This window comes from Natator depressus, chromosome 22 (genome assembly GCF_965152275.1).
Source record: "Natator depressus isolate rNatDep1 chromosome 22, rNatDep2.hap1, whole genome shotgun sequence".
Lineage (NCBI taxonomy): Eukaryota > Metazoa > Chordata > Testudines > Cheloniidae > Natator > Natator depressus.
Genome location: NC_134255.1, coordinates 6,583,116 through 6,598,476, shown reverse-complemented (window position 1 = coordinate 6,598,476; position 15,361 = coordinate 6,583,116).

Below are 15,361 nucleotides of genomic sequence, written 5' to 3'. Positions count from 1 at the left end.
TGGACCTCTAGGGAATGTCACCAGCACAGCAGGAGCTGCAGAGCGCCCAAAGCAAAAGCACTCACACTCATCTGGGCTTGTACTGCCCTGGATCCGTCACTGCAAAGGCAGCGGAAAGGAATCTTGCCTCCTGGGATCAAAAGGCCGGGAACCCAGCAGCAGTAACTTTAACTGCAAGGGCAACCACTGCTTGAAGGCTTTAACATGCTTCATATACGAATCCCTCCTGAACATAAAAGAAATGAGTGGCACAACATGTGTTGTTAATTAAAGGTTTTCAATGTGCCACGCCTGCTACACGCCTCACCAGCTGCCCCAGTCAGCACTTCTGTGGGGGCTTGGCGTAGGGCTGCAGACCATTCTGCTGCCTCTGGCACTGGAGCCCAGTCATTTCGATGGCCACTCAACCAGCACTTAACCCACTGTTAAGAGACATCCACATCTTGTTTCAGTTTATCAGACAGCTTGCTCATGTTAAGAAACACTTGATACAGCAGAGTTCTGCCAAAGGATTCAGAGATTCCAGTTGCTGGCTAAAGGAGGATTGCAGGACCCAGACTAATGGGGGAAACATATTGGCATTGCTCAGCTGGTTGTGAAGTTGTGGGGAATGCAGCTATGCTGCCACAACAAAGGAGTATTGCTGTATTGTGCAGCAACGGTCCAAACTTCTGCAGGTAATAGGAAAATTGTTACAGCACTTAAATATATACTCTGTGGGTGAAAAGTGGCTCTCTTGTCAGGAGATAGAACTCTTACAGATTAACAGAATTTCCTGCAGCTACCAATAGGGCCTTTGTCTGGCCACATTAAGTCTCATGGAGATGTACAGGATATATGGCTAGCAGTGTTATCCAGTGGCTAGAGTGGGTTATTGAGGCCTATATTATGATCTATTCAGACTCACTCACTGGACATGTCACTTAGGACCTGGTTTTCTCTGAGAACTGTAACAACACTAGGATTTTATATCCTTTCAGCAAAAGAAAATCAGTTCTTTTAACCTCCCCGTCCCTCATTAACATTAACCTCATGTTAGAGGAAAATAATGGGGTAATAAATGTGGATAATCGCAGCCACCTGCCAATGTAAAGGAAGGGCACTGTATAAATGTAAAATTTTCTATTTATATATAAAAATGGGTATGGCCATCTTTTTATTGTGTGTTTACAGTGCCTAGCATAGGGGTTCTCAAACTGGGGGTTGGGACCTCTCAGGGGGTCACAAGGTTCTTATATGGGGGGTTGCGAGCTGTCAGCCTCCACCACAAACCCTGCTTTGCCTCCAGCATTTATAATGGTGTTAAATATATAAAAAGTGTTTTTAATTTATAAGGCGGGGTCATATTCAGAGGCTCTCTAGGTGAAAGGGGTCACCACTAAAAAAAGTTTGAGAACCACTGGCCTAGCACAATGGGGCAGTGACCCTTAAATTGCAACCTCCAGGTTGGCTGCAATGTAAAAAATAGTAATCATGATTGTAATTCATCAGTAAAATATGTGCACGGTCCCTTCTGTGATAAAGAGGATAGCCTCCTGCTTTTGCTCTCTGCTAATGAAGTTAATCTTTTAGGTCAAGGGCTAGTGTTGCAAGCTTCAGAGGCTGAGGGTTCAATCCCTACGTGCAAGCTAACCGGGGTGTTGTTATTATTTAAAAGAATTGGGAATATACCATATAACAGGAACAACTCAAATAGAAAAAAAATGTTTCTGGGACATTGGCTCTTCCTCAGCAGTGGCGACAATCACAGGGGATGGCAAGAAGGTTTCTACAAGGGTGGTCATGTTACAGTATAGCAAAGGCAGGATGAGGAATAATTCTGCAACGGGGAGATCCACCTCTCTCCATTTGCTGCAGATTGGTGGATGGGTGTGGTGACCCCGCTCAATTAGAAAGTCTGTTGCTTAAATGGCTAGAGAAATTGGATCCCTTTGATGCTATTTGTTCTTGCCTTCCTTAATCTCTGTTAATCATAATTATTTTTTTTAATTCTGTGCTGCATCTGACCTACTTCCAGCCTCTGTAGCCTGCTGCTCTTCTTAATTCTTTCTGCTGTATCTGTATTTTTTCCTTTTTTCTTTCTTTTTCCTTTTGCATTTGAAAGAAAATCAATACAACGATGTTAAAAAAAAACCATAAAATCCTCAGACAAACCAGGAAATGCTTTGATTCTTGCTGTGCAGTGAACTGTGGAGATCTCACTCTGATGGGATTCCTTCTCTTTGATAGGCCCAGCCACTGATCTTAATCAGTCCCTCGATGATGCTCACCAAACTAGAATTTGTCAAAGTACTTGAACCACCAGCTTCTGCCAGCGACCTGCAAACCGCAAGTAATAGCAGTAGAGGTTTATTTTAATTCCTCTTGGCAAAAAAAGATTTTAAAAGTTCCAGGGCTCAAGCAGGAATGAAACCACTTGGATGATTGTAAATAGGGGCTGATGGACCATCTCAGAGAAACTAGAACCCACTCAGAACGCCTTCCAGAGCTTTAGATGGACAAGAAGGGGGTCTAGTGGTTAGGGCACTAGCTGAATGCTTGGGAGGCCAGGCTTCATGCCCCTGTTCTCCCACAGGGCCTTCCTGCATGGCCTTGGTAAAATCACTTAGGGAGCAGGGACACAGACACTTAAGACCAACATTTAGGTGCCAGTGGCATTCACAAAACCCCTGCTCAGCTACTGCCTAACTCTGTTTTTGCCCAAGTTTCTCCTGGTAAAGTCCCCGAAGTATGTACATTTCTGCTGGTGAGGCAGCTGTGCATATGGCCAGTCCTGACACCACTGAGAAAGCTCAATGCCTAACTCATGCCTAAGCCCCATCAGGCTTCACAATCCCTGCCTGTCCTCACCTGCGGGGTCTGATCCGGTCAACTGGCTCAGAGGTTTCCTTAGACAAATGTCTACCAGTCTGGGCCCTGCACAAAACACAGCCAGGGAAAGGGATAGTTCCCTTATGGCCTATATCGTAGTGGTTTGAGCACTCACCCTGGATATGGCAGCGCTGGCTCAAATCCCCACTCAGCCTGCTGGGGAGTAGGAATTTAAATCCAGATCACTGGGCTTTGGGATATTCTTGGGTGGGTTTCTCGCAGTCTGTCCCATTGAAGCTGTTCCATTTTGTATACATTAACTATAATCAGAGTAGGAACTGGCATTCACACATCCTCAGTGAGTACGCTGACCCCTGGGTTCTAGAGTCACTCTCTGGCCCCATGTATATTTATTTCTATGAAGTGGAACAGCTTTAACAGGAGAGTGAAAGAGATCCACTCCAGAATACCCCAGCAGTTAAGACACTCTCCTTGGAGGTAGGAGGCCTGGGTTTGAGCCCTGCTCTATGTTAGGCAGAGTAGGGATTCAAACCTGGATCTCGACTATCCTGGGTGAGCGCACTAGCCCATTGCATGGTGACGGGGATAGTGCCTTGCTTTTTCTTGAGAAAGCACTGACTTGGCTTCGGTGCATACTTCCAAGAGAGGGTCCAGAGCTGTGAATCCTGAGTGGAGGGAGGCACCTCCCTCTGGCCCAGACTTGGGTGCCAAAGGGTTTGTCGACAGTGCAAAAAACCAGCTGTGCAGACATAGGTGCTGGAACTAGGGGTGCTGCCACACCCCCGGCCTGAAGTAGTAATAACCCAAATACATGGTTTCTGCCTTTAGCACCTCCACTATAAAAATTGTTCCAGCACCTCTGTGTGCAGATGTTCTCACTCGGGCTGGAGACCTCACCCCCTTCACCAGGTTTCAGAGCCTGGACTCCAGCTCAAGCAGGAATGTCTATGCTGCTATTTTTAGCCTGGGTGAGTTGACCTGGGCTCTGGGACTCTCTGCCACTGGGTTTTTGTAGTATAGATGTATCCTTACTCCCTTTGATGGGTAGGGCTTAGGCCAACACCCCTCCCCTCACCATTGCCTCCTGGCTAGCTTAGGCGGCTATTGTGTGGGGAACCTGGGTGCCCAACTTGGATGTAAAAAGAAAAGGAGTACTTGTGGCACCTTAGAGACTAACAAACTTGGTTGTGAATTCCACTTGCTGGCAGGACACCTAAAAGTTAGGCACTGCAGCGCTCAGCCTAAGTCCCCCTCGTGAATCCCACCCTTAACGTCTCTGAGTCTCAGTTCCTCATTTGTAAAATGGGGATAGTAGTTTTTCCCGGTCTCCCAAGAGTGTTGTGAGGAGAAATACATGAAAGATTGTGACGCATTCAGATACCACTGTAATGGGGGCCATCTACTTTTAGATAAAAGAACATTATCTGGACTTCAACAGGAAAAAATGTTAGTGTTTCCCCTCAATTGTTTTTCATTTCTGCAGCAACTCTGCAGAGGTCAGAAGTAGAAGTAGCTACTTCAGGAAGAAAGGCCATTCCTACCTGATTTCTGACCCAACAGAGACAGAAAGACACGGTGATCTCAGCTCCAACTTCTCATGGGGGTGACAGCCATCTCACAGGCTTTGCATACCCTGTTCTGAATCACACACACTCTGTTTTTTAACCTGATGCTGCAAGTTATCTCATTACATAACTGTTTTGCTGGCCTATTTCTAGAAGTTGCCAGCTTCCGCTGTAAGCTACCCCAATCTTGTGAAACGTCCATCCAGTCCAGTTCTGCTGACCTGAAAGGAGACAGGCACCTTCTAGTAGAATGTGGTGTGGGATGATTATAGTGCCATAAAGGAGAACTAATGAATTATAAATACAGTGGAAATTAACATAGGCCAGAACGTAATAACTTAGGCTAGAAATGGGTCAAGCCACTGGGTCCAGCACTCTCATCAGCTGTGAAAAGTGCGGTGGAATCTCTGACAGTATTTTTAAAGGAATCAGTGAACCTGATTTTCCTCCAAACAACAACATATGTCAACTCCATTTACTTCAGCCGCAGGACTCTGGATTTACCCTAGTGTAAGGGTGTCAGGAGAATCAGACCCCAGTGTTCACCGAACAAATTGCTGTAAGCCAAACAGGCAAAGGGATCATACAAATGAAAGGCCTCTGTATCTGGTACAAGTACATAAAGCAGTTTGAGAAACAGATTTACCATGTACTTAGAGGTAAATTGCAATAACGGCAGGTCCCATGACAGCTGGAGAGCTCAGAAACAAACACATTTTCTGTGCAATAAACCAAGGTGTAATACATAAACGGAGAAACTAATTTAAAGAGAGAACCATCCTTGCATCAAAATAATTGTTCTTTTAACCCTTCATTGACATCCACAGAAAGGCTGGAGCAAAGCAGGAATTGAACCTCTCTCTCCCCCTCAGTCAGGGCTAGCTGTCTAACTGCTGGATCATCCTTCCTCCCTAAGTCTACTCTTGCAGCCTTTCCCCTCAATATCTGTAAAACAAAAAGAGAGAGAATGGGAAACTGAGTTGGTATTACGTATAAACCTTTATGTGTCAGAGACCAGGTATTTCTCCTGCACCCTTGCAGCCTGGTCTTGGTAATATAATGTGGATCCTTTCACCTCTAGGTTGTCCATTTGAATTCAGCTGAACAGTGATGGAAATGATGGCCATGTGGTAGCTTATATGGAATGAGTTTGCTGGGTTTCAGACTAGGTAACCACTTCGTAAAAACCACCACTACAGCTAGCACTGTTTGCAGCCTTGTTAGCCGTCTCAGAAAAACGCCGAGGGTTGAAGGGCCCATGGCGACTGAATGTCCTCCTTCCTCATGATCCCTTCTGCTGCTCAAGCGGTAGGTGTTCTGTGGATACAAGTGAAGTTTCATTCTCTGGAGCTGTTAATCTTGCATCTGTCAGAGGGACTAAGTTAACAAAACATGATAATGAAAAGATAAAAAGTCCCTTAGAATAAATGAGATAAAAGCTCCTCTTCACTGAGCTTATATGTTTAATAGATTCCATGACACGTAATAATTTGCTGATAAAAAGGATTAGCCATCCCAGGTTGATACACAATCTAATAAATGTTTGCTGGAAATCTAAGTCCTAAATCTGCCTGATGCAATAATAAAGAGTGATTCAGTCAGACAGAGACATCCTCAATTTTTAGATGTGACATTTTGCTTGGCATTGGATAGGGTGGCTGCAAAGGGCGACGGTGGGGGACAAAAATGTACGGTGCAAACCAAGCTAATTCCAGACCAGATTGCCAGACAGCAAGGGCTCTGTCTGGTTCCTGATGGGCTGGAAGACATAGGAAGAGGGCCATGTGAAGGGAGAGTAGGAAGAAGCTGCTTGCAGATTCCTTTGTTTATTTTTAGTTCAGCATCTGTCTTCAGAGACTGGCGTGCATGTGGCACATTTACAGAACATACACAGATCCTTCCCCTTTCCCATCATAGCCTAGTCTCCTTTTATCATAATGATCTCCTTGTACAGTGTTACCCTCTCCTAAGACTGTCTTTTGTTACTCAATAATGCCATTGTGCGTGACACTTGTACATTGGGCACCTCTTAAGCCTGGAAGATCGTTGACTGTGGATTCAGTGCACAGAGAGCAATTTACCACATTGTCTTTAAGGAAGGGCGAGCATGCTGGGGGGGCTACTGAATAAGAGGAGCAAAGGCTCTGTCTCATGTATCTGACCCTCTGGGTTCTGAGGATTCTCTCATCCATAACTGTTTTGTACTTAGATCCAGCAATGCAGTCAGATTTGTACTGTAAAGTAAGATTGTGTCGGGTGTCACACAGCTCTGCTCTGGGGGCCATGTGGGGCTGTCTGGCCGCCAGGAGTGCACTGGGAATGTGTATGCTGGAATTAAATACCCCAGCTGGCCCGGGTCAGATGACTTGGGCTCATGGTGTGGGGCGGTAAAATTGTGGTATAGCTCTGGGACCCCATAAGCAGGGAGAGCCCCATAGCCCAAGCCCCATGTGCCCACGTCAGCTGACCCAGGCCAGCCACAGATATTTGATTGCAATGTGGACATACCCTGGGCTCTGGCATCTGACCTCTACTGGACTCGTGCTCTGGGAGTCCACCAAAAGTATCCCACTATCTCATGGGCTGACTTTCTTAGTTCTCTGGACAGTCAAGTTTCCCCCACACTGCACTAGGAACAAAGGGCTATAGCAGCCTCTTTTTGGGAGGGCACTAGGAAGTCTGGGATGCAGGTGGTTGTACTTGGCCCCACATAACGCCGTGTAGATGCTGGAGCCCCAGGTTAGGACCCAGGGTTCAACAATTCCTAACCTAGGGTTACATATGAGTGTAGATGCTCAAGCCCTTGGTTAACAAACCCAGGGTCTGCCAACTCAAGTGCTAACTCGGGGCTTACATTGCAGTGTAGACGTGCCCTGAGACTCTGGCTTTGACCCTGGGCTCCAATTCCTGACTACTGATGCCTGCTCTAACCACTAGACATGACAGCCCATGTCCCAGTCACTAGCACTTGTCTTGCTGCTAGTCCATCCTCTTGTATATTGTGTTCTGTAGGAACAAAAAGCTGAAACACACCGTAGCAGATACACAATAGAGACCAAATGGCTATGTGCAAAGCAGTGGTGATCAGGCAAATTGGATAGGGGTATCCTGCCCTGGAGAACCTGCTGCTCTTCAACTTGTCTCATTTCAAATTCATATTTATTGCTGGCTTTTCTATTCACCCATTCTTTGTACCATTTTATCTGCCTAGCTTTGTGTGACGTTTATCAGTGTCTCCGCTGAGCAGAGTTGCCCCTCATCCATTCAGAGCCTTTGGCGTAGCTAAGGAAAGAACTCTGACACATGTCAGCAATAGCCCTGCTTTATTTGCAAGCAACTCGAATATTCCAGTACTGGGTCCTGTGCAGCTTTGCAGATCCGTATCCATTCTGAAGTGCAACGCGTGCTGTTCCAATCCTGCTCACCTCCTCCCAGGTCAGTCTTCGTCTGGAAACACTCCAATCCCTCCTCCCCTTACACACATACACTCCTCTGTAAATGCAATTCTGTTACAATCTTTGGCCAGGAACAGAGCTCTGCTAAAGCCCTTCAGTCCTCACTAGCGATATTTGCTGTGGGGCCTATTTCGAGTGTTTGCCACTAAGTCCAAAGCATAAACCTTGAGCCTCCTTTCTATCTATTCTCTAGCTACAGTTTGTATTAAGGTTTGCAGTTTAAAGCTTTGAGCCTTATTTCTAGCTACAGACTTAAACTCTATATACGGTGCTTAACGTGAAATAATATCTACAGTGGGCTTAAAAAAAAGCTGTTGGCCAAAACCTGTGGGCCGTTGAAATCAACAGAAGTTTTGCCATAGACTTCAGGGTGATTATAAATTGATCCTAAGTGCAGTAACAGTCTGTATTAAGATTTACAGGGTTTAAAAAATACAATAGTAAGCATTTAACTTTATTTCTGTCAAGATAAGTGCTAAGCTTTGAACTTTCCTACAGTTTTCAGCTTTGCAATACCATAGTCTGTCTGTATTAAGCTTTATAGGGCTGAGAAAGTTTGTTAGAGTTTATCTTCAGCCTGTATTATGCCTCGGGGGCTTAAAGTGGGTGATGTTAATTTAAATAGATTTCTATATTTATAGGATTATTAAATACGTTTTTACCATAGCATCTTTTATAAGATTAAGCAAAGAAAATCCCACAATCTAATTCAGGTTAATGGGAAACTCGCACCGGGTTGATATTTTGTCCCAAATGAATGTTTTGGTGAGAGTTTATACAGAAGAACTATCAGTTATTTTGGGAATTAGAATAAATTAATTCATAATATATAAGAATTTGTCTCCCTCCTTCCACCCCAGCCCCCCCAAAAAAGGCTATAGAAGGCCTTTGTTTTGTCACCATTATTTTTGTGATGTGGACAAGTACTCATTATGGGACATGGCTACCAAACCCATTTGCACTCATGAAATACACCAGGAATTATAAATAGGAATTGTCATAACAGATCAGACTAATGGTCCATTTAATCCAGCATGTCGTCCATGACAGTGGCAAGAATGGCTGACTTAATGGAAGATACAAGAAACTTCATAATGGACAATTATGAAATAACTACCCATAGGGGAAGTTTCTTCCTAACCCCATCAGTTAATGGTTGACTTATGCCCCAAAGCATGAGGTTTAAATAGCCCTTCTAATGATAATAATAATTTGATCCTATTATATAACTGTGGATGTTTTCATTCTCCATATAAATGTCCAGTGATTTCTGTACCTTGTTAAGCTGTGGGATGCAATATCTTGTGGCAGTGAGTTCCACTGATTAATTATCTATTATCTCTGATATGCATTGACTTCACATCCTTCAGCTCTGATATATGTATACAATAGGGCAAAGTCTCCTCTCAGATACACCTATGTAGAGGCAGAGTAAGCCCACTGACTTCCAATATGCAAGATCAAACACCCTTGAACATTTGGGAAGTTCAGATCTAAACTGCACATCTCTGGTTACCAGCAGCTGCTATCAGGTTTTTCCTGCCCCCGCATTTCACAGACCATTAGCTAACAAGGAAGAAATTTAACAAGAGCTGGAAAAGTAAACCCTGTTCTACTCTTCTTCCATGCAAGATCAATTTCATGGAATAATAAAACAGTGTAAAGGTTACCTCATGGTGACCAGGTTCTAGTGGACATCCATCAAAACGTTGCTGCTGACCTCTCCCCTTGCAAATCTCCCCACCACAGAGCTAAGGGAGTCAGCAATGTGGTCACTGAATGCCAGCCAAATTGGAGTCACATGATTCACAGATGTCCTGCCCCCGGTCCCTTAAGTCATTTCAATTTAGGGAGTGCCACAGATATACTGTGCATCTCCTCCTCCTCCTTTATGGGTCCTGCTCTGATCTTTCTGCTGCTTGCTGCTGTACTGAGTCCCCATCTGACTATGTAGCCCCAATCCCACTAGTGCTGCCTCACCTGTCTCTTGGTTTAACTTATTATTAGTACTTCCTGAACTCATAATTATTTATTTTCTATTGTGCTGTAAGGGAAAAAAATTGGCTGTGATGTGTGTTGCACAGAACATAAGGTATGGAGTTGTTAACTGTCTGGCATCACACATTACACTCATGCAGTCCAGTTAAAAAGTCACACATCCAACTGGGTGCCAAGAATAGGTTGCAATTGCTGCTGGTGGCCACCAGAAGTCAGCGTGGCACCTGCTCTGCAGGCCACCACATGGCATCTCAGTCTCCCCTGTCACTGCACCTCCATCAAGGGGTAGCAGTTGTGCCAAGAGGGGGAGCAGGTGGCTGGGGCCAGGGGGAAGAGATAGAGAGGCTGACAGTGGTGCCAGGCAACTCTAGCTTCCCTTCAGCAAGCCAGCTACCCAAGCCCTCTGCTCCCTCCCACCTCTCCAGGTCCACCCAACCCCCAGTTTTACACCCCAGACAGCTCTTTCCACAGTAGGGCTACCACCACTGAGGTACAAATAACATTCTGGACTCATACAACTGGACAGCTGGCAGCGTGCACTGAGCACCCTTACAGGTTTCCCAGGACAGCTACCTCAAAAAGGGACAATCCTGGGAAACTCTGGACATGTGGCAACCCTACTCCAGCCCCCGACCTAACATCGCTTTGAGATCCCCTGCTTCCCACTCAGCTACCCAGAGCGGTATCCCCAGCCGTTCCACAGACAACTATCCAGCACTCCCAGACTGCCTCTAGCAGTTCCAGACTCCCACCATTACCCCTAGACATACCCCAACACTCACTGTCCCACCCCAGCGTCCCTCCCACCTTCTCCAGCGTCAGTTGCTTTTTTTGTTTTTGTGCCACTTCATCCTGGTTTCCACTAATTAGAGATTGGTTTATAAGCCTGAAGCCTGAAATTTTGTATCCCTTTCAAAATCTCTAACTACTGGAGACCAGGATGAGACTGGATTTGGGGGAAGATTATCCCATATCTGCTGCTGTTGGGTACTTGCACCTTCTTCTGAAGCATCTGGTACTGGCCACTGTCAGATCAGATATTGGACTAGGTGGACCTCAGGGTTTATCCAGTCTGGCAATTTGTATGTTTCTGCCACGGCTTGTGACAGGGTGTGTTGACTATAAACTGAATATTATGGTCATATGCGAATTATTCACAGAAATGCAAAGCAGCAGTGTGCGTAATGTGTGTGAACTGTCACAAAAGGATCTGCTCAAAACTTGGCAGCTATGAAGTCAAGGCAGAATCTGGTTCCCCTGCCTCTGAACTGCACCTTATAGTGCCTTGGAAATGAATTTCCAGTGAAATGACTATTCAGTGCTTGCAGTGGGCTCCCTGCAATCATGGCTAGCCTTAGGCAAGTGCCAAGTGTGTAGCCGTACAGAGAGACATGCTTTTGGGGGACCCCTCCCTTCTCACATTCAGGACCTTGCACACTGGATGGTCCACCCCACCCTCTATCTTTAAAGATGAACATTGGGAGCTAACACCTTTGTATTTACCTAAATCGTCTCTACTTTCCTTCTCGTTGGGTAAACGCTTCTGTCTTCCCCAAAGATAGATGTCCTTCCCTCAATTGTTAAAACCCACATGTCCTAGTGACAAGCATCCCTGACCTGCCCAGGTACCTCAGCCCATACATGGCTGTGCTATGAAGGATATGGACATCTTCATGGTGCCCAGATGTCCTAATGCATGCATGGATTCCCAGAACCTAGAGCCAGCTTTGTATACAGCAAATACAGAAATGTCTATTACATTACTTTGGCCTTGAGCGCTTGTTTAATGTAAGACAAGTCACAAGTTGACCTTAAACTCAAAGGAACTGCTCAGGGCCCTGAATCTTCAAGGGCCCTGCTGACAGATAAGTCATTGGCTGGCCTAAACACACCACTTGGTAATCAGACCAAAGGTTGAGGCAACTCTCCACCTATGCTGCTCCTGGCGAATGCTTGAACAGTTGATTGTACAATCTTTTGTCTTTGGCAGCTGGGGAGCTTGGCTCAGATTAGAGCCACACAAATTGCAAGCCTGGCCCTGGGAGCCTAAAGGAAATTCAGAGAGAACAATCTAAAAAAAGCACTACTGAAAGAAACGAATAGTTCCAATAGAACCCTCATTTAAACTGTCCTCCTAGATCACAGTGCCTGAGCGTGCATGCTTGAAGTTCACTTTCTCCGAGGAACATCCATGTGATTAACCCAGCTAGTCACTTGATTCCATAGATGCTTTATGCCAGTATAGCTTCAGGAGCATTTATGTGACCATAAAAGCCGTCAGAGTTAATCTATTCCAAGTGTGACATCATGTTTGCATGTGATTGGGAAGAAAAATAAGCCTGAAAAACTGGAAGAATTCTATTCAGTGGGCTGAGTTCTAGTTGGGATGGGTTTGGTCGTTTAAGGAGACTGAGTGAAACAAAATGTTAGGCCTTTATTCTATATATATTTACCCATGTGCTTAACTTTATACCTGTGTGTAGTCCCAGAGACTATTCATGTACAACAAACACCTGTGTAAAAATATGTGTTTGCAGAATCAGGGACTCAATGTCCCTTTGTTCCGTGGTCACCCTTACAAACTTCTCAATTGTCTTTTATAACTAAACAGCATTGACACAGTCTTCTTAGTAGAGGTAATACATTCATCCAATTTTTCTTTCAATTATTCTGACTTGTAAGGGACTGCGGAAGACTCTGTGACGGCCTAGCTAGGGAAGAATGCTTTCTCGCGCCGACGGTCATTGTAGGACACAGAGAACCGGCTGTAACCAGCCCTTGGCCGGTGTCAACCGCCACACAGGGCCCTGTGCCAGTTAGAGAAAAACCCCTCAGGAAAGCACCTAATTATATATTCATGATATGTTAATGTGTAGTGCTTTTTTATTGCTTGTTGTCTGCCCCTTCGTCGGACTCCATCCCAGGCATTGCTCCGGTGCGCTGGGCTCTCCACCTCCGCGACAGCAACGCTTGAAGTCCCCGTTGCGGGTGTGTCACTTACCTTCAATAAAGCCAATAACTTGCTACTTTGCTGTGTGTAGGCCTCGTTCTTCCGGAGCATTCCTGCTAGGCCTTTAGTGCCCCAAACACTCTTTTTTTGTATTTTGGAAGGGTTTATGAATCATCCCAAATTAGTCCAGTTGGTGGCAAATATATTCAGTATTTGCTGGACATTTTGAACAAATCATTTTTAGACAATGAGCTTTTTATGAACTGTTCCCTTAGATCATTTATTGTCGAATTCTGCTGTAAATTACTCTCAATTTATTTTCTTTGCAAATCCACTTAAGTTAATGGGGTTATTCTAGATGCACACTTACGTAAAGGAGAGCAGAATATTGCCCATTGTATTTAAGGTAAGACACATTTCAGGACCTTAAGGACTTCATAGTAGTGCTTTAAAATATTGAACTATCCCTGCAGACACAGTTTCCATCAATCTGTGTCTGTGAGGACTGCAATCTGCCTGCAGGATTGCAATTTGCCAACAACACGGCATGGCACAGCTTCCAGTCTGATGAGTCTGTTATTAACAACCCACCTGTTCATCACTTGTAGTACCTGATTATATTGTGCAACAGCAATATGTTATGGCATTATCCGTGAGCACACTCCTGAATTCTGCTTAATTGAGATGGGGCTCCTCCACTAGAAATACAGTACTGCAAATAGTTGTTTCTGGGAAGGACTGTGTTATCTGCGATCGATGGTGAGACATGTAGGATGCTGTCATCACTGAAAGAAGACTATGGGTTCGGTTAGTGCAATAATTGTTCTGTCTTTGGGTACCTCTTAATCTCATAGGAATATGTGTAACAAATTTTAAGAGGGCCAAAGTGAATTAGGAGCCAAATCTCATTGAGACTTAGGCTCCTATGGGCCAGATATTTAAAGGTATTTAAGATTTATCCCATGGGAGTGACGCACCTAGGTGCTTTTGAAATCCCACTAGATGCCTATTTGCATCTTTAAGTGTGATACTTTTAAAAATCTGGGTTTCTTTTGAAAAATGTCGTCCATATCTATAATATCTCTAATTAGGAATAGCAGAAGTTTTTGAACACAGAATGTTCACTACATGATACAAGTAAGCCAGGTGACCAGTAAAAAGGGCAAACAGCGCAAAATTTAGATTTAGTTTAAAAAAGAAACAAAAAACAAAACCAATATAAATATTTTAACTTACACTGGAAACAGTTTAAATAACAAGCTACCCCCAAACAAACATTCTGATCTCCCGCCTTATGTGTTTATTCTTCTTAGAACATATCTAGACCTCTCATCATTGTACTATCTAGGCCTGGGATGAAATCCTGGTGCCATTGAAGTCAATGGCAACCCTCACATTGACTTCAATGGGGTCAGGCTTTCACCCTTGATATCTAGGGACTTGTCTATTACACATTGAACTAAAGGTGTGTTTTTCAGCTGACGTAGCAAAATCAATGCAAGTTTGTGTGTACACACTCTTATTTCTATTAAAGAGTTATTTGTTTTGGTTTATGTAGATTAAAGTAAATGCAGTAAACTGCCCAAATTGAAATAACAGTGTCTGGGTGCAAACCTGCATTGTTTAATTTAAAAAAAATAATGTATGTGTAGATAAACTCTAGGATCCCTATGTAGTTTTTGTAGTCCACATAAAAGCAAGATACATCTCAGCCCTGAACTAAAACAACATAAAACAATTCTGGCCATCCAGGGAAATATGACATATTCTCCCCTAACATCTTAAGTTCTTAGTTATAATGATGCGATACCAAGTTCTGTCTGTTAACTGGCCCTTGTGAATTACTCCCTGCGAACTGCCTACAAATTGATTTATTTCACTGAGTCTTGGCTTGCTTTCCTCCTACTATTGGAATAATAGACTATTAATAGCCCTGTGCTACCTCCTCCTTGCAGCATTTACTTGTATAACTCGATGTAGATTTTGTATATCTAATTGGCTTCTCAGTCGTGTACATTCCTTCAATTACCTCTTTGACACAAAAATAAATGATTATAATGAACATTAAATTACTTGGAGCAGTCTCTTAAGACTGTAGGTTACCTAGTAGGGGTGTTCTCTTCAGGTTTCAGTGAACTTTGTACTTCTAAAGCACTTTCCATATAAGGATTTCAAGGCACTTTGAACAAATATTAATTAAATTAAGTTCCCCAACAGTTCATGAGTCCTGTCTTAAACCTGTGAAACTGAAGCACAGAGAAGTGAAGTGACCTGCCTGGGGTCACATAAGTAGCCTCTAGCAAAGGGTTATTTCTCCTTTCTCCCAATACTATGGATAATTATAAAATCAATCTCCCTCTACTAAATGGGGCTAATACTTGCTCATCCATCTCTTGTCTATGGAGTGCTGTGAGATTCTGAGATGAATCGATAGCAATATTATAGAGTAGCAGCCCATTTTCCCCATTCTTCCCTTCCCCTCTCTCATTCCTTTTCTTTTTCTCTTTTGCCTGTTTTCTTTGTTATGGTTTGACTTTTATTTTGTAAACAGTATGCACTAA